The 18,729-nt window shown below is 45.4% G+C and overlaps 1 protein-coding gene and 2 non-coding genes across 10 annotated transcripts in view; all 3 read right to left on the minus strand.

Moving 5' to 3' along the window:
• The window catches only part of Nav1 (neuron navigator 1), a 257,283-nt gene that overhangs the window by 206,840 nt on the left and 31,714 nt on the right, over positions 1–18,729 (minus strand). The gene's annotated exons all lie outside the window — the stretch shown is intronic.
• Positions 9,589–9,661, minus strand: Trnaa-agc (transfer RNA alanine (anticodon AGC)). Its single transcript has one exon. It is a non-coding gene; the product is annotated as a tRNA-Ala (tRNA).
• Positions 11,560–11,631, minus strand: Trnaa-ggc (transfer RNA alanine (anticodon GGC)). The gene has a single exon. It is a non-coding gene; the product is annotated as a tRNA-Ala (tRNA).

Raw genomic sequence — 18,729 nt, forward strand, 5'->3', positions numbered from 1 at the left:
TCCTTCCCAGTGGTATCAGTGGAGATAATGACAAAGAAACAGGCAAATGACAACAAATTTGGTGCAGGCCCAGGACACAGACTATCAGAGAATGCTGAGAAGAGGAAGAGAATGGGGCCAGCAGAGAAAGGCCGCTGACACCAGGGTAAACGCTTGGTTCTGGATTTGGTTCTGCCATCCTCTGACTCATCTGTCGTCTAGCCACTGCCCCAGGGCCTGACTAATTGGAGGAAAGTTAAATAGGGCCAAAGAAAACAGGGGTGGGTATTACAGAGCCCCAGGTTCCCGGGGCTGGGAGGGAGAGCAGATGTCTTAATTTATGGGCTGCATTAGCCTCCCCTCGGGGAGAGGAAGTTGTCTCTAGCCTGGATGGATTGAGACCTGAGGACCAAAGTGCTCCCCCAGCCACCTGCTGACAAGCTCGTGGGGCTGATGGATGAAGGAGGGCTACTGCTGGAGTCAGGTTGGACAGGGAAAGGCATCCATCACCGGAGGCCTCCTAAAGCCAGAGAAGGGCAGCTCTGATTGGATACCCCTTTCCCCACCCCACACCCCAGCCTCCTGGTTGCTGTTCCCACTCAGCTCCAGATGTTTAGACATTTCCACCTTCCAGGTGGGCACAGTGCCTGGGATCATTTAAGGCAGGCCTTGGGGAGGTTCTTGATGATGGGGACCTTGTGCAGGTTAGACAATGTCCACAGAGGTGCCTAGAATCAAGAAGAGGGAATAAGAAAATGTGACTAGGAGGAGCAATGGCCCCAAACTGAGGATGGCAGCATCTGAGAGTGACAGAAGGGGACCACCCGCTGTATTCCAGTTACTCCTAGACTCGTTCCTGCTCTGACAGGTAGTCTGAGCTGGGAGGTAAGGGGTGGGTCCTCATCCCATTGGTGATGAGGCCTCCTGTCCTTTCCTACAAGGTGCTTCCATTTTGCTACCTGGACCTCAAAACCTGTGCTTTCCTCACATTCTTTGTAGGGTACGACTGGTCAGCTCAACCCTAGCTACTCTCTGTGTTCAGCCTTTAGAGCACAATCTGAAGACTACCTCTTCCAGGAAGCCTTTGGGTGAGGTCACTCATCCTTCAATTCCTGACCTCCCCTCTCACTCCCATTCTATGGCTAACTCAACAAGGGGTGGAGGACAGAGCACCACCTGGAAACCAGGAGACCCTGTTAGAGTCACAGTACTACCACCTGGCTGTGTGGCTCTAGGAAAACTGCTTGCACTGTCTAGGTCTATTTTACCACCAACAAAATGAAGAATACAGCTAGGAGCTCTCAGACTCCAGTGTGGGCCTCCAAAGTGATGAAGAGCCTTTGTCGCCTGGCACCACCCTTTGCAGTAGACTGTGAGCTTTTTCAGGCAGGGACTGTGTGTCTTTCCCTCAAACTCTGGTTGAGGATTGTGTTTGCTCTTGTTGGTTCCAGGAAGAGTTGCTGATGGCAAGTGGGAGGTTTGTGTGCTCACTGAAGGCAGAGAGAGCAGAGGCAGACAGCTGTGAGAACATGAAGGCCCAAACCAAGAGAGGAGAGCTGGTCCATCCCACCCAGGTGGGGCAGCGTCTACACCTCAGGAGGCCTGCTTTGGAAGAGCGGAGGGTGGGAGGTTGAGAGGGGGTAGAGGAGGCCCCATTGAAGACTGTCTTCGCATTGCTTACACTGCACGGGCCCTCCGCACCAAAGACACTGCCAAGCTCTGCCTTGGATTGTTCCAGATGCAGGGCAGTGGTCCCCCATCTGAAAGATAGCAATTTTGACACCTGGGGTCAAAGAAGAGCCTGCAACCAAGAGCTAGGTGTGGGGTGGCTCTCTTGTCTTGCAGTCATTCTCGGAGGCCATATCTCTTCCCTCCCCTGCCCTGTGACTCAGCTTTCTCACCTTTTCAGACCCCTGGGGGGCTAAGGGGAGGATGCCGCTGAGAAGGAGCAGATGCTCTTGGGAGGGAGAAGCAGGAAGAAGGGATTCACAGGGCCAGAAGGAGATGTCGCACACAGGGTGGGGTCCAGGCTGGGCTGTGGGGCTCCTACTCAGAGAGCCGGCTTGGCAGACTGCAGAGCTGCAGAGATTTGCATATATCTGCATACATTTACACATACTTATTTTCTGTCCCAGAGCCAACCTAGCTCCCCACACCCTTTCTGTCTGTACTAGGCCTGCTGGGCTCCTGCAACAGGCAGGGCCAATCCCTGGCTGGACCAATACCAGCCAGGGCCACTCAAGTGCAGCTGAGCCCAGGGCAGGGGGCCTGAGTCAGAGAGATTGGGCAAACAGCACTTTCCCTGCTCACCTTTGAACAAAGAGACTCTCTAGGCCCATATGTCCATATCAGACCAAAGTCATAGCTGAGCAGCGACTTAACTACTATAGCCTCCCTCCTCGGCCTCTTCTCTACCAGAAGACCCTATTGTACATTAAGAGTGATAAGAAGATCAGAGTGCAAAGGGCCAGGAATGGGCAGGGAACACAGTAGCTCCCAATCAACCCTCACTCTCACAGAACTGACTATGAAGAACAAAGGCCGAGGGGAGATGGTGTTAAGGACCCAAGAAAACAAAGCCAGCAGAGGGGTGGGAGAGTCAGGTGGGGTGAAGTGGCTGTTAGGAAGACAAATCCCTATCTGCAAACTTCCATGAGTCAGGCCTGGAATTGGAGGTGCAGTTGGCTCTCCTGGTGCCTAGCTCTGACTCCTGGCGTCCCCATCCACCAAATAGCAGCTTCCCCTGCAGCCCCTCCTCGGCTGGGCATGGGCTCAGTTTCATGCATCATTAACACCTGTGTCAAAAAAAGCAAGGCAGAAGATGCCAGGGACCAGGAAGTTGGGGATTGACTGGGAATGTTTTGGGGAGATGTAAATGTTCTTAATTATGATTGTGGTGGTAGTTAAACAACTGTATTCACTTGTTGAAAACTCATTAAATTTCATTATACCTCAATAAAGCTGCCCCCTCTCTCTCCATACACACACACACACACACACACACACACACACACACACACTAGCTAGGGATTACCTAGCTAGAGAAATCTTAAGTGTGGGATAGAGAGGTCGTGTGGGGCCTTGGGGAGGGTGCAGGCCTTGCAGTCAGGGGGACCTGATTACACTTCCTCTCCCACTCTTTATTAGCAGCAGGGTGTTAGGTGCTTACTAACCGCATTCCCCCTCCAAACTCACTTTCTGGATCTGTGACATGGAGGCAATAATGACTTCCTTACTGAGTAGTGGTGAGGATCAAGCTATACAACCTATCCTCAGGACCATCCCATAATATATGCTGTATTTCTTCCTTTAAGAGGTGTCTTTTAATTCATTTACCCAGTTATTAATTGGGTTATTTAGGGGGGGGGTTGATGTTAGGTTTTTAGAGTTCTTTACGTATTCTGGATATTCTGTTAGAATAGTAGCTAGCAAAGATTGTCTCCCATTCTGTAGGTCTCTCTTCACATTCCTAATTGTTTCCTTTGCTGTGCAGAAGCTTCTTCATTTGACGCCATTCCTTTTATTAACTCTTGGCATTATTTCCTGAGCTTTAAGGGTCCTGTTGAGAAAGTCGTTGCCTGTTCTTAGCTAGGTGCTCAGAGCTGTACGCTTTCCTCTTAGAATGGGCCTCCTAGTGTTCTGCTATGTTGTATCACTGTTCTCATCTGGTCTAAGAATTTTGATTCTTCTCTGATTTCATTCCATTACGAGTTACTAACCAAAATCAAGGTAGAGATGTCAATTTCCTTCTCCTTTCCCTATCTGTAAAATGTGAAATTTCTCCATTTTTAACTGTTTCCACTGGAGGTTAATGGGTCCTCTGAGCTAAAAAGGTTTATATTTTTATTTAGTTAAAGAAATACTGAGTTTGGGCTATGACTGTCGCTCAGTGACAGAGCACGTGCCCGGCAAGCATGAGACACAGGGCTTGATCCCCAGCACGGCTGAGTTTGAATAGACTTTTTTTTTTTTCCATGAATTGAAATAAATTTGTATACAATGAAATTCATTGTTTTAAGGCGTACCATCAATGTATTGTTTTTTAGTGTACTCACAAAATTGTGCAACCATCACTACTCCCTAATTTCAAAACATCTCACCATCCCCCCCAAAACCCATACCTAATAGTAATCACCTCCTAATTCCCCTGCCCCAGCCCCTGGCAAATGCAAATTTATTTTCTGTCTCTATGGATTTGCCCGTTCTAAAAATTCACATCAATGGAATCAATTCAATGCAGCCCTTTGTGTGTGGTTTCTCTCACGTGGCATATTTTCAAGGTTCACCATGTTGGAGCCTATGTCAGGACTTCAGTTCCTTTTCATGGATGAATAATATGCCATTGTAGGAACATACTACCACATGAACATGACTGTTCATCAGTCATTGGGTTATTTCCACGTTTTTGGCTATTATGAAAATTGTTGCTATGAACATTTGTGTAAAAGTTTCTGTACAGACATATGTCTTCAATTCTCCTGGGTACATACCTAGAACTGGAATTTCTGGGCCAAATCATATTTTTATGTTTTAAGAAGTGCCAGCTCAGGCTGGGGTTTTGGATTAATGGTAAAGCACTTGCCTTGCATGTGTGAGGTACTGGGTTTGAGGTACTCAGCACCATATAAAATAAATAAATAAAGATATTATGACCATCTACAACTAAAAAAATATTTTAAAAAAAAGTGCCAGCCCAACCTGGCTCAGTGGCGTGCATCTGTAATCCCAACAGCTCAGGAGGCTGAGCCAGGAGGATTGCGAGTTCAAAGCCAGCCTCAGCAAAAAGCGAGGTGCTAAGCAACTCAGTAAGACCCTGTCTCTAAATAAAATACAAAATAGGGCTGGGGATGTGGCTCAGTGGTAAGCATTCCTGGGTTCAATCCCCCAGTACCAAAAAAAGGCGGGGGGCGGGGGGGGGCAAAATGTTTCCAAAGAGACTGCACCATTTTACATTCCCATTAGTTATATAGGAAGGTTCCAGTTTTCCCACCTTCTTGCTAATGTTTCTTATTGTCTGTCTTTCTGATAATAGCCATCAACGTGGGTGAGAAGTGGTGTTCCATGTTTAGATCTACATTTCCCTGTTGACTAATGATGTTGAGCATCTCTTCATGTGACTGTTTGCCATTTGTGTATATTCTTTGGAGAAATGTCTATTCAAATCTTTTGTCTATTTTTAAATTGAGTTTATGTGTCTTTCTGTTGTTTAATTTTAAGAATTCTTTGTATTCTCTGGATATTAGACCCTTTTTAGACATCTGATTCACCAATATTATACCATCCTACAGGTCGTCTATTCACTTACTTGATAGTGTCATTTAAAAAACAGGCATTTAAAAAAATGTGGTAGAATACACATAACATAAAATTACCATCTTACTCATTCTTAGATGTACAGTTCAATGGTGCCATGAACTGAATTGTGTGTCCCCCACCTTCCAAATTTAAACGTTGAAAGTCTATCCCAAAATGTGAATGTATTTGGCATAGGGCCTTAAAGAATATAGCCAAGGGCTGGGGATGTGGCTCAAGCGGTAGCGCGCTCGCCTGGCATGTGTGCGGCCCGGGTTCGATCCTCAGCACCACATACAAACAAAGATGTTGTGTTCGCCGAGAACTAAAAAAATAAATATTAAAAAAAATTTCTCTCTCTCTCTCTCTAAAAAAAAAAAAAAAAAAAGAATATAGCTAAGATGGGTGGGGTCTTAAACCAAAAGGGCTGGTGTTTTTATAAGAAGAGAAAGAACTATCAGGGATCCTCCTCCCTGGTGCTTGCCTGCACAGAGAAAAGGCCACTTGAGGACCCAGTGAGAGGCTGCCCTCTGCAAGCCAGGAAGAAGAGGTCTCACCAGACACCAACCCTGTCATCCTAATCTTGGATTTTCAGAACTGTGAGAAACTGTTTTTAGAACAGTGAGAAAAAAAAAAAAATTAAGCCACCTAGACTTTGACATTTTGTTATGGCAGTCCCGCAGATGAACGCAAATGGTATTAAGTACGTTCACACTGTTCTGCAACCATTACTACCATCGATCTTCAAAATTTTTTTCACCTTGCAAAACTTAAACTGTGTACCTGTTATGGTTTGGATGTGAGGTGTCCCCCAAAAGCTCACGTGTGAGACAATGCCAGAAGTTTTAGAGGACAAATGATCGGATTTTGAGAGTCTTAACCCAATCAGTGAATTAATCCCTGATGGGATTAACTGAGTGGTGACTAGAGGCAGGTGGGCTGTGACTGGAGGAAGTGGTTAATTGGGGCGTGGCTTTGGGTATATGTTTGTATCTGGAATGTGGACTCTCTCTCTCTGCTTCCTGATATGAGCTGCTACCCTCTGCCACGCTCTCCCACCATGATGTTCAGCCTAACCTTGAGCCCCAAGGAATGGAGCCGGCCTTCTATGGACTAAGACCTCTGGAACTGTGAGCCCTCAAATAAACTTTTCCTCCTTCTGGTCAGATCCTTTAGTCGCAGCAGTGAAAAAGCTGACTAAAACACTACCCATTAAAAAATAACTCCCTCTCCACCCCCAGCCCCTGGCAACTACCATTCTACTTTCTTTCTGTAGGAATCAAACTACAGGAACTCAGAAAAGTGGAATCATACAGTATTTGGCTTTTCGTAGCCATTTATTGACTTATCAAGTTCTTATTTCACATAGCACATCATCAAGATTTATGTGTGTTAGAGCATGTGTCAGAATTTCCTTCTTTTTAAGGCTGAATAATATTCCATTGTATGTATCTACCACACTGTGTTGATCCATCCATCTGTTGATGGACACTTGAGTTGTTTCCACTTTGGGGCTATTGTGAATACTGCTGCTATGAACATGGTACACAAATATCTCAAAATTCTGCTTTCAATCCTTTTGGGTGTATACCCAGAAATGGAATTGCTGGATCATATGGTGATTCTATTTTTAATTTGTTGAGGAAGCATTGTACTGTTTTCCAAATGATTGCACCAATTTACATTCCTGCAACAGAGTCCAAGAGTTTTGTTCCAATTTCTCCACATCCTTGCCAAAATTTTATTTTCTGTGGGGTTTTTTTGGGGGAGAGGTTATTGTTTGTTTTGCTTTTTCACAGTTTTAAGGATGAAACCCAGAGCTTCATGTATGGTAGGCAAGGGCTCTGTCATTGAGCTACAGCCCCCAAACTTTTCCATGTTTTTGATAATGGCCATCCTATTAGTTTGAGATTTAAAAAAAAAAATTCTTTTTCCCTAGCCCTGCCTCCCTCGGTGTGAATTAGCATCCACATGTGGCAGAAGGGAGTGAAGGGAGGGGAGTGGGTATGGGGGTAACAAGATAGTAGAATGCATCAGACATTATTACCCTATGTGCATATGTGATTACATGACTGGTGTGATTCTACATCATGTACGATCGGAAGAATGAGAGGTTATACTCCATTTATGTATGATGTGTCAAAAAGCGTTCTACTGTCATGTGTAACTAATTAGAACAACAACAACAAAAAGGAACCCTCAGGCCCTCTTGGGAGTGTTACAAAAGAGATAGCTTATGTACTAGTCTCTGATTTGGGGCTTGTTCATTACGAGCAAGTCTGGAAAAGATAAAATTTTACTAATCAGAAAAAAAAAGCAAAAACACCACCAACAACAAAAAAACAACTCTTTTTATTTTGGGGTACTGGGGGTCAAACCCAGGGCCTCATGCATGCCAGGCAAGTGCTCTACCACTGAGCCTCATCCTTAACCCATCATCCTATTGGTTTGTATCTCATTTGGGTTTGATTTGCACATCCCTAGTAATTAGTGATGTTGAGTGTCTTGTCATATGTTTGTTGGCTGTTAATATATATTTTTTGAAGAAATGGCTATTTAAGTGTCATTTGCCCTTTCCTGCTTTTTTAGTACTGGGGATTGCACTCTGAGCCTTGCATATGCTAGGCAAATGCTCTACCACTGAGATACATCCCAGCCCTCATTTTCTTTATAGTGTCTTTTGAAACCCAATCTCTTAACTTTGATGAAGCCTAATTGGTCTATTTTTTTTTCCCTTGGTGTTTGTGAATGAAGAACTTCTCAGAGCCTTTCCTATGTTAATGTAGATCAGGATTCCAAAAGACAGATGGATTTCACTGCATTTCCAAAACTTAGCTGTCAATAATAACCTATCTCTGTGCCTCCCCCCACCATCCTATTCCTTCTCGCAGAATATCTTGCAAAAAGCCACAGAACACGCTGAGATTTCCTGCTTTAAGAATTTTCAGTACTCTATAAAAAGCCCTCTACGGAGGAGGCATCCCAAATACAGAATACTAAAACCAGGAGAGAACCAGCCTAAGGTCTGATGTGAAATCAGACCCCTAGGACAACTATTCAAACAGGAACCCAAGACAGAAAGCATCTGTCTCATCAGTCTTATGTGGGACAGGGGCTGGGTAAAGCCACCTTAGTTACTTACTTCTAGGTTAAGGGTTTTAGGCCTTTTTCTCGCTCTTGTGAGGCCTTGGTTTGGAAATGCAGAGGCTCTTCTCCCCTTCTGTGGGATGCCAGGATCTGGGTTCTCTGCCAGCCGCTAGTCAAGACCTTTACTGCTCTCCCTCATGTCTGCTCCAGATTCTGTCCAGACCCCTGTCTCTGGATGACTCGGGAGCAGATTAGTGAACGGTCCAGCATCAAGCAGCCCTTGGTGGAGCATCTGGACTATCCCAGCCTGTCGTCTGGACAGACAGGCTAGGCCCTGGGCAGTTTCTGCAGACTCAGAGGAAATTCTAGAAATAGGCTTGGGAGGGCTCTGCTGCATACAAGCACATCCCAGGCTGGGTTGACTGCTGAACTAGCAGCTGTGTTCCAGGCCTCAGTTTACCCAGATGGCAACAAGAGTTCAATGCCCAAAGATTATGCAAATTTTGGGGGGGAGGGTACCAGGGATTGAACCCAAGGGTGCTTAACCACTAAGCCAAATCCCCAGCCCTTTTTATCTTTTATTTTGAGACAGGGTCTCTGTAGGTTGCTTATAGCCTCATTAAATTGCTGAGGCTGGCTTCAAACCTTCAATCCTTCTGCCTCAACCTCCCAAGTTGCTGGGATTACAGGTATGCACCACTACACTCCGCCACAAACTTTTTTCTTTGTTTTAGGTCAGGATTCCAAAAGACAGATGGATTTCACTGCATTTCCAAAACTTAGCTCTCAATAATAATCTATTTCTGTACCTCCCCCAACCATCTTATCCCTCCTCGAAGAATATCTTGCACACACATCTCAGGTATTCTCTTGTCACATAGGAAGACCAAAGGGAAGATTCCTTTCCGTTTGCTCTATCCCAACACATTATGACTCCAGAGAGTTAAAGGGTCACAATTCATCTTCATTCTTAGTTCGGTTTACTGTTTTCCTCTCTATGTAGTTTTATCTCCTAAGGAAGCATGAGATGTGCAGACTCTTAAAACATGGTATCATGGACAGAGCAAGGTTTTAAAGCCTCACAGACATGGATTTGAGACCAGAGTCTTCTGAGTGCTGGATGTTTGACCTTGGACAACTTACATAACCTTTCTGAACCTTATTTATTTTTTTTTTTTTAAATGTTTATTTTTTAGTTTTAGGTGAACACAATATCTTTATTTTACATTTATGTGGTGCTGAGGATTGAACCCAGTGCCTCTTGCATGCTAGGCAAACGCTCTACCACTGAGCCACAACCCCAGGCCTGAACCTTATTTTTTTAAATCACACTTAAAATGGAAATATTGATAAACAGGAAAGATCTGGCACACACTGGAGGTTCAATAAATGCTATTTTCCTTCTCAAATTGTATTGTACAGAAGATCATCATTGGTAATGGGATTTCTCTATTACAAAGTATCTTGGAGATTATCTAATTGGACTGTAATTTTTCAGAGAAGGAATCTAGAGCGCAGAGAGATTAAGTGACTTGCTGAAGGACACACTGCAAAGTGGGTTTGCTAAATCCAAGTCCCTCGGGGCAGTTCAGAACCTCTTCCCCAAGCACGGACACCACTGCTTATTAGGCTGTTTATTTCCATGCTTAAACTGGATGCTCAAATTTTGACTATGGGAGGTGAGATTAGTCATGATAATAGAAGGCTGGGGATTTATACAGTTGCTCAAGGGAGCAAGCAACTTAAACAGTGTCTTACTCATTTCCATAGGTTCCCTGGGCAGAAGAGAGGAGCGAGAGGATTTAGAAGGCCAGAGGTCACCCATTGAGTCTGAGCAGAACCATGCCAGGGTCCCACGTGCTGCCCTCTCTCCCAGAGCCTCTGCCAGCCTCAGCAGCCTTCCTCACCCCTTTCCTTTGGCTCTGAGGCTCCAGCAGGGAAGGAGTTAATGCCAACCTCTGCTGGCCTCTGCAGGTGCTGCTCTTGAGAGAAAGCTCCTTAGCAGAGTCTGCAGATAATGGGAGCAGAAGAGATAACGAGCGTTCTGTCTTAATTGCAGACGGAAAACAGGGTCGGCTTGTTGGAGGGCTTGGACAATTAACACAGCTGGGGCGCAGGGGTTGATGAGCCCTGGATGGGGCCTTGCCCCTGCTGTCTCCTCGCCGACAAGCACAGCGATCAGGGCTATTATACCCATGCAGCGGGCTGGCGCCGCGGGAGCCGGCCAAGGCACACAAAGAAATCAGCCAGGCAGGGAGCAGGCCCAGAAGCCACCAAATGGGCTGAGCCCAAGGGGGTACACAGCCACAGTGCTTGGCCTTGTTTACGCACTGAGCTGTCAGAGGATGGGCTAAGACCCACAATGCCAGGCGTTGGCCCAGGTCTTAGGACATGGCAGGGGTCGCTGAGAGATTTTGCACAGTCTCCTGAGGCTGGGGGAATTGGCAGCAGCATGAAGAGCTAAGACCAGAAAGTGGCAGTGAGTCTAGACATCAGAAGGGCAGCAGTCGGCTCGGGCTTGTGGAAGGGTGTCACAGCTGGCAGATCTGCAGTCAGCAAGCCAGGGCGATTGACCTGCCTGGAACTAGACCTCAGCACTTTCCTTAATGAAGGTCACCGTGTTGTCCTAATCTCTCAATCCCAGGGACACGTCTCCTCAGGCTGGCTGACCTCTCTGACACACTGGACACTGCAGGGTAAAGCTGAACTTCCTGGCTCTGTGGTGTCTGGCAGTCCTGCCACTTGTCCTCACACCCACTCCTCAGGGCTCCGGCCTGTTCCTGTGGGAGCAGGCTAGCTGTTCCTGCAGCCCTGCATCAGCTGGGCTTCTGCCAACAAGGAACTGGTACCCCCTGGAAGGTGAGAGGAAGGGAGAGCTCTCTCTTCCCTTTTCAAAGAAGTGTCTCAGCAGGATCGAAGACTCCCTGGTGGCCCCAACCCCTCCCAGGCGGGCCCTTTGTGGTTCCAGATCCACAGGACCCAGGTCTCTGCACAGTTGTGATGGCCACTTCCTCCTTGTTGGGTTCTTCAGCTCTTCTCTCTCTGGTGTAGCCAGTTGCCTTCATCAAAGCTCCTCTTGTAAAACTGTGAAGTGGCTTCTAATAAGACACATATGACCACAGGACCCTCCATGACTCTTCTGCTGTCCATCTCTTAATCATGATGGTTCTCTTCTTGTTTTTTTTTTTTTTTTTGGTTTTTTGGCAGTGCTAGGGATTGAACCCAGGGCCTCATGCATGCCAGGCAAGTGCTGTACCACTGAGCTACATCACCAAACGTTTTTATTTATTTTATTTTGAGACAGAGTCTCACTAGATTGCCCAGGCTGGCCTCAGATGTGCAATCCTCCTGCCTTAGTCTCCCAAGTTGCTGGGATCACAGGTGTGTACCACCATCTCGGATCTTTTTGAATTCTTAAAGCCTTCTCAAGGAGCTTTATGTTTTTAACTATCAATTCTATGTGATGACTCCCAAATCTGTCTCTCTGCCTTTAACTTCTCTGCTGAGATACTTATCTATCTGGCATCCTCACCGGGCTGTTTCCAGATGCTCCAAACTCTACATGTCCAAAGCCAAACTCGTATTCTTTCTTCCTTTCTCAAAATCTGAGACTGTTTCCTTAGTTGGCGCTACAGAGCCAAGTGGCTGTGCTCTTTCTTGCTCCCTCATCCACCCAGTCCTGTGAATCTTGTCTCCTAAGCATCTCTCAGATTCACCCCTGCAATTCACCTCCACCATCTCTGTCTATGCTCAACTCACCCGAGCCAAAATGAAAACTTGCTGGCTGTTGTCTTCCTGCATTGACCGTCTCAGGCTCACCACTCAGAAATGCCAATCTAACCATATCACTTCATGCTTAAAAGCTTTAAGGGTTAGCAGAGCAAACAATTCTCCCTATGATCTGGTCTCCTTCCACTTCCCTACCTCCACTGACTTCTCTGGTTTTATCAGACCATCACACCTGCCCACAATGAGCAGCCTCAGCTTGCTGTTCAATGCCTTTTTCCCCAGCTGTTTTCCCCTGGGGAGTATCCTCGACACTAGCTTCCATAGAGAAATCTGCGTATCTGCAAAGTTTGCTTCAAAGAAGGTGCTCCTGCTCCTCCCCATACATCCCAGGTAGGGTGGCAAACCCACCTCCTTCAAGCCTCCAGAATATCTCAACATCTCCCACTGAAGTACTTCAACATGATATTTGATCTTCACATACATCTCTCTCCTCTGCCAGGCTTTGAGCTCTTTGAAAACCAAACCAGTGGCTGGAGAGGCTGAGGCAGGAGGATCGGAGGTATAAAACCAGCTTCAGCCACTTAGTGAGGTCCTAAAGCAACTCAGCATGACCCTGTCTCTAAATAAAATATTAAAAACGGCTGGGGGTGTGGCTCAGTGGTTAAGCACCACTGGGTTCAATCCCTGGTACCCCCCCCCCCACAAAAAAAAAGCCGAACCATTTTTTTCCATTGTTTTTTAATAGAATGGGTATCCAAAAATTAATTCCAGGAAGATGGAGTAATGCAATTATTAACTTTAGGTGGACTGATTGGACTAAGGGGTAGCTTGGTAAAGCATTATTTTGGGGTAAGTTTGTGAGAGTGTTTCTGGAAGAGACTAACATTTGAATCAGTGGACTGGGTGAGGAAGGGGACACCAGCCAATCAACTGAGGGCCCAGCCAGAACAAAGAGGCAGAGAACAAAGGAACTTGCTTGTTCCCTCTACTGGAGCTGGGACACCCTTCTCCTTCTACCCTGGGACATCAGGACTTCAGGTTCTCTGACCTCTGGACTCTGGGACATATACCAATGGTCCCCAGAGGTTCTCAGGCCTTTGGTTTTGGACTGAGAGTTACTGAGAGCTTTCCTGGTCCTGAGGCCTTTGGACTTGGACTGAGCCATGCTACAACTCCCCCCGTTCTCTGGTCTACAGATGGCTTATGGTGGGACTTCTCAGCCTCCACAATTTCATGAGCCAATTTCTCTAACAGACATCTCTCTATATATATCTATCTCTCTATCATCATCATCATCATCATCATCATCATCATCATCATCTCTTCTTTCTGTTTTTCTGTAGAACTCTAATACAAGTACAAATAACAACCCTGGGCCTTATACATAAAGCAAAGGTGGAGAGACAAAGGGACAAGAGAAATGGCATGGTGGTGAGGCCCCTGGGCTTTCCTTTGCTTCCACGTCTGGATTTGGAACTAAAGAGGCTGGCAACCAAGAAATACAAGGGGCACAAAATGTCAAAAGCCTCAACAAAAGGCTGCTCTCTCTAGCCAAAGACCAGGAAGATGGCAGCCCAGCAAGACAGGGAACTTTTAGACGATAACTCCTTACTCCTGCCAAATGCCAAAGAAAAATGGTGTGGCCCCACAACACCCACATCAGCAGTGGTCAAGTGGGGAGACCAAAGCCCACCCTCATCAGGCTGTGATAAGGCACCCCAATAACCCTGCTGGGGCCCGTGTCAGGGAAGGCTGAGTAGCCCAGGCTTTCGCCCCTACCCTGCTCGGCTGAGGCCACACGGCCCCCTTCATTGTCAGTGAAGACCACAGGGAGCCCTGACTCTTACCCTTCTAGCAGGAACAAGCGCCTACCCCTTTCCCAGGGGTGGTGTCTGGGGAGGCCTAGTGGGGAGCTGGAACCTCACTCCGAGCCAAGCAGTAACGAAGAACAAAGAATAGAAGCTATAAAGAAGAACCAAATGGAACATTTTAAACTAAAAAACACAATCACTGAAATACAATGCTTGGGATCAATAAAGGAAAGAGTAAACTGGAAGGTAGAACAATAGAAATCATATAGCATGAACAACAAAAGGAAAATAGGCTCAGACCAATGGAGCAGGTCCTCGGGGACTTGTGGGACTATCACAATAGAGCTAACTTTTATGTAACTGGAGTACTGGTAAGACAGGGGAAAGAGGATAATGCTGGGAAAGCATTCTCAAAAAATGGCTCCAGTGGGCCGAGGTCGTGGCTCAGTGGTAGCTCACTTGCCCAGCATGTGTGAGGCACTGGGTTCGATTGTCAGCATCCATATAAATAAATAAATAAAATAAAGGTCCAACAACATCTAAAAATGTATTTTTAAAAAATGGCTCCAAAATTCCCAAAGTTGGCAAAAGACATAAATCTACAGATTCAAGAAAGCAAGCAAATGACAGACACAAACTGACCTAAAACAAGTGTCATGGTTTGTATTTGAAGTATCCCTCAAAGGGGCATGTGTTGAAGGGTTGGTTGTCAATGCAGCAAGGTCAGAGGTGGGGCTCTTGGGATTCATCCACTGATGGGATCGTAGCTGATGGTCCCACAGAAAGGGGTGGAAACCTCAGGAGGGGGGGCCTAGTTGGAGAAATTAGTTCACTGGGGTTGTGCCCTGGAATAGCATATCATGTCCTTGACCTCTTGTATTCATTCTCTCTCTCTCTCTCTCTCTCTCTCCTTCCTGGCATGAGGAAGCAGCTTCCTTTCTCCATGACCTTCTATCATATTCTTCTGACTTGCCTCAGGCCCAAAGCAGTAGAGCCAGTGCAGTGGGGACTGAAATCCCCAAAACTAGGAGCCAAAATAAATCTTTAGGTTGTTGAGGTTCTCAAGTACTTTGTCACAGTGATGGAAATATGACTAACACAACAAGATACATCACAATTAAACATCAGCAAATTAAAGACAGAGAAAAAAATCTTGAAAGCTGTTACAGACACAGAAAGAAAGACCTAATCTATAGAGGGAAGACTATTAAAACGACAGCAGATTTTCATCACAAACCAGTGGAGGCCAAAAGGAAATAGCACCACATTTTTCAAGCGCTGAAGAATGAACTGTGAACTTACAATTCTATACCAGTAAAAATGTCCTTTGGGAATAAATTTTTAAAAAATCAGTATTTTCAAATGAAGGGAAATTAGGAGAATTTATTGCTACAAGCTGAATACTGAAAGAATGGCTAAGGAAGTTCTCTAAACAGAAAGGAACCATGTGAGAGTCCCCAGCGAGAGACCTACATGAATGTGCCTCACTGATTTTTATTTATTTTTGTACTAGAGAGTGAGCCCAGGGCCGTGTGTGTGGTAGGCAAATGCTCTGCTGCTGAGCCACACCAAGCCTAGTGGATTTTTGACAAAGGTGCAAAAGTAATTCAATGGAGGAAAGAACTTTTCCAACACCATAGTGCTAAAGAAATTGGGCATCCATAGGCAAAACAAAACAATAAAACAAAAAGAACCTCAGTCTCAGTCTAAGTATTATACATCATTCAAAAGTTAACTCTAAATGGATCATGAAGTTGGGCACAGCAGTGCACGCCTGTAATCCCAGTGGCAGGAGGATCTCAAGTTCAAAGCCAGCCTCAGCAATGTAGCAAGGCCATAAGCAACTTAGCATCTGGCTCAGTAGTTAGGCGCCCCTGGGTTTAATCCCTGGTACCAAAAGAAAAAAAAAAAAAGATGAAAAGAAAGGCTACAGAGGAAGAGAAAATATTTGCCAGCCACACAGCCAACAAAGAACTAGCATACAGAATTGCGTATAGAATTGATAAGAAACTCAACAGCCAACTGATTCAATTAGGAAATAAGGAAAAGACACAAAGAGTCATTTCACCAAAGAGGATACACAGATGGCTAAATAAGCACATGAAAAGAAATTCAAAACCATTAGCCATTAGGGAAATGCAAATCAAAACCACGATGAGAGATCACTACACACACATCAGAATGGCTAAGATTTTACAACAGCGATGACACCAGAAGTCGGTCAGGATGCAGAGAAACTAGATCACTCAGATGTTGCCGGTGGAAATGTACAACGGCATCCTTGCTTTGGAAAATGATTTGTTGGATTCTTAAAAAACTAAACACACTAGTCAACAGATGCCTGTCCCATAGAAATGAAGACTTCACAAATTCTCTATTCTTGAAATGACTAAAGTATAGAAATGGAGAACAAATTAGTCAACGGAGACAAAGAAAGGGAGGAGCTACAGAGAAAGGGGTGTGGCTATGCAAAGGCAGGTGAGGGATCCTGTGGTGGAGGGAATGTTCCGCACCTTCACTGTATCCATGCCCATCTTAATTTTGTAAGATGTTACCATTGGGAGAAACTGGGTAAAACGCACACTGGATCCCTTTGTATTATTATTATTATTTTTTTTTTACAACTGCATGTGAGTCTACAATTATCTTAGAATAAAAAGTTTAAAGCCAGGTGCAGTGGTGCATGTCTGTAATACCAGTGACTCCAGAGGCTGAGGCAGGAAGATCACAAGTTTGAGGACAGCTTCAGCAACTTAGCAAGATCCCGCTTCAAAATAAAAAATAAAAAGGGCTGGGGATGTAGCTCAGTGATAGAGCACCCTGGGGTTCAAGCCAATTCGTGCATTTGCTGTGAATACGAGGATCATTGGATACAGGAGACATCCCTGATGCTTCCAAGGGAAGCCACATGGTCAAGCAAGACCTGGACCCATGGCACTAGCAGAACTAAGAAGCTGTTCTCAAGTTCCCCCACAAGCAACCCCTATGGGAACTTGGCTGACTTTTAACAATAGATAGAAACAAAGTCAATTTTGACCAGCTTGATCTTAAACACCTACCAAAAACAGTTAAGCCAAAAAGTCATTCCTAGGAGTAATGAAAGACAAGAACAGCTAAAAAAGAGGAGACAACAACTAGCCAACAGTCTCCATGGGGAATGTTCAGTCAAGTATGGCCTTGGCTTCTCCCAGTCGCAGTCCTCTTTATGTTTCTCCTAATAAGACCATGTCTATTAAATTTTCTACAGAAGTTCCTGAAAGATCAGATACACAAATTCACCAACCAGTTGGTCAATCAACCACTTCTTTAAGACTACCAGCCCTGATGCCCAAGACAGAGACCTACGTCTCATGACCAACTCCTCTGGCTCCAGAGACTCTGCCCATCTAAAACCCTCTCTAACCCCTTTTTTCCAGTTTTCACAACCCCTCTTTCACTTCATAGGAATGAGAACTATTCTCCAGCAGGTCCACTCTGCTTATTCTGTCTGCTCTACAGTATCCCCACAAGAAAATATCAAACCTAAACTCCCCACACCTCAGGTGAGGAGCCACTAGCCAGGCAAAGACTGGTACATCAACTTCACTCATGTGCCTAGGCACAAAAAGCTTCACTACCTACTTACTTTGGTTGATACTTTTCCATGTTGGATAGAAGCCTCCCCTACATCCAGGGAGATTACTAACACTGTCACCCCCATCCTCATTGAGCAGATCATTCCCATGTTTGAACTTCCCGCCTCCATCCAGTCAGACAACAGTCCAGCCTTCACTTCTCAGGTTGTTCAACTAGTCTCCAAAGGCCTCAACATCACTTGGAGGCTCCACATCCCCCACCAACTCCCAACCCTTGGGTAAGGTTGAGAGGCCTAATGGCATTCTCAAGGATCATCTCACTAAACATGCTATTGAACTCAGGCTTCTGGCCCAATCTCCTGCCGTTGGCCCTCACCTGAATTCAGGTAGCCCCAAGAGCTCCCTCAGGCCTTAGCCCCTTTATCACCTGTTTGCGTCAAAGCTGAACATTCAACCCCCACTCAAAGCTGAACACTCAACCCCCTCTTGTGCCAACAAGGCAGCTTTCAGACCCAGAGGTCCCTTTAGATTTGGGCTATAAAAACTCCCTCCTGCTGGGCCCCTCTCTCTCTTGCTCTCTTGTTCTCTTGCTCTGTCTCTCTCTCGATCTCTCTGTCTCCCTTGCGCGCATGCTCTCCTCTCTCTCTCTCTCTCTTTCTCTTTCTCTCTTTTCTCCTCTGTTGCACTGCTGCAAAAAGATCTCTTGGTCGCTCCGAGTGTTGTGGTCACTTTCCTTTCAGTAAGTAAGTAAATAAATAAAAATATCAAGTGTAAAATGCATGGAATGAGAAAATGAATCTGAAAATATGAAATTAAGAAGTATCCCAAGTCTGGTGACCAAGAACCAAGATGCAAATAGATGCTTTAGAGTTTCTCTCCCTTACTGCTTGCTCACTCTGCTTCTCTCGCCTTTAAAATACACTCAAGGAAAACTTTATCCAATAAACAGTTCGTTCTTGACCTTAGATTTGGAAATGTCAACACTCTGACTGCCTCCACCATTAATTTTCAGTTTTAACATGAAGTATTTTGTTTGGTTTTGGATTCTTCTTCCAAAAAGAGATGTCTGTGAATGTTTCCTCCGTCAGATGGGGGCAACCTAGGGGCAGACACCTTCATCATCCCAATGCACCTCCCTCCCACACACACAAAAAAATTCAGTAGAAGATCTGCCGACTCCAGTGGTTTCCGTGTTTCCAAAGGTAGATGTCAATAAATTCTGGCTTACTTGAATTGAATGTGCTATAAATTCCTTA

The sequence above is a fragment of the Marmota flaviventris genome, chromosome 12 (genome assembly GCF_047511675.1).
Source record: "Marmota flaviventris isolate mMarFla1 chromosome 12, mMarFla1.hap1, whole genome shotgun sequence".
Taxonomy (NCBI): domain Eukaryota; kingdom Metazoa; phylum Chordata; class Mammalia; order Rodentia; family Sciuridae; genus Marmota; species Marmota flaviventris.